The following is a 1,194-nucleotide window of genomic DNA, read 5'->3' on the forward strand; positions in this document are numbered from 1 at the left end:
TTCACCATCAAGGAACCATGGATGGTTATTTTCTAGTTGGGGTAATTTCAACACTATTCTAGGTATTTTAATTTTCGCAAATTTTTTATTTTAGAGTTGCTTGGGCTGTTTCCGCTTTGGCCACCGAAGGCGTGTTCGACTGCTTTCCCGGAGGCTGCAGCCGTGGCCGAGGGCAGGTCCTGGGAACCGCTGGCCGTGGGGTCGCAGGGAGGCCTGGTGACGGGGAAGCGCTGCTGCCCCGTCCCTCTGTCCTGACCTCGGGGCGCCTTTGAGGAGCCCGGCTGGTGGGAGAGTCTCACCGTCGGCTCTCGGCGGGCGAGTGGGTCCGCGGGCGGCCCGTCTGACGAGGGGACAGCGCTGCCCCGGGCAAGTCGACGACCCAGCTCGGCTTTGCAGACGGCAGCCTTTCTCGAGGCGGAGCTGGGTACCAGGACACAAAAGGCTTCGCTTGGGCTCTCAACGCCCTGTTCCCGGGACTGGGTGGCACGCGGCCTCAAGGGAAGTTCCCTGCAGGAGATTAAGATCCCCACACCGCGCGCCCCCGCAGGAGGAGCGTGCGCCCCGACGGGGGCAGGGCGGCGGACCTGGGCAGCGCGGCCCTGTCCAGCAGTGCGCGGCGGGCGGCCGAGGGGACCCGGGAAGGCGGGCGCGCACGGCCCCAGGTCGGTCCCCAGAGCCGGTCTGTTCCGGGTTTTGCACCGGGAGCCCCGGAGGGGGGGAGGAGCGCCACTGCGGCTGGCGGCGGAAACCCGGGCGCGTCTCTGGACCGGGACCGAGAGGAAGGCGCCGTCAGCGAGGAGACGGGTGTCATCCGGCAGGAGCACGGCGGGCGCTGACGGGCGGTTCCATGGTGTAATGGTTAGCACTCTGGACTCTGAATCCAGCGATCCGAGTTCAAATCTCGGTGGAACCTGTCGTGGGTTTTCTTTTTGGGGACGATCGGCGGGAACCTGCGGTTTACAGGAGCCATAAGAGGGCACAGGCTCTGCGTGGACCCCAAGACTAGACTACCTGCTTAGTTTGAGCTCAGGAGACCTTTCCTCCTACCTGGGAGAGGGCACAGCCTCTGCGCGGACCCCGAGGACGGCCTGCTTGGTTGGAGCTCAGGGGACCTTTCCTCCTACCTGGGAGATGTTCAATTTTGAATTGAAGAGCTTCCTTTGATTTCTTTATAAAATGTAGTGACTTCACTTC

At 63.1% G+C, this 1,194-nt stretch overlaps 1 non-coding gene across 1 annotated transcript; it reads left to right on the top strand.

The window, feature by feature from the left end:
- Positions 1-841: 841 nt before the first annotated feature.
- Trnaq-cug lies at positions 842-913 on the top strand. Its single transcript has one exon. It is a non-coding gene; the product is annotated as a tRNA-Gln (tRNA).
- The last annotated feature ends 281 nt before the right edge of the window (positions 914-1,194 follow it).

The sequence above is a fragment of the Marmota marmota genome, unplaced genomic scaffold, assembly GCF_001458135.2.
Source record: "Marmota marmota marmota unplaced genomic scaffold, marMar, whole genome shotgun sequence".
Lineage (NCBI taxonomy): Eukaryota > Metazoa > Chordata > Mammalia > Rodentia > Sciuridae > Marmota > Marmota marmota.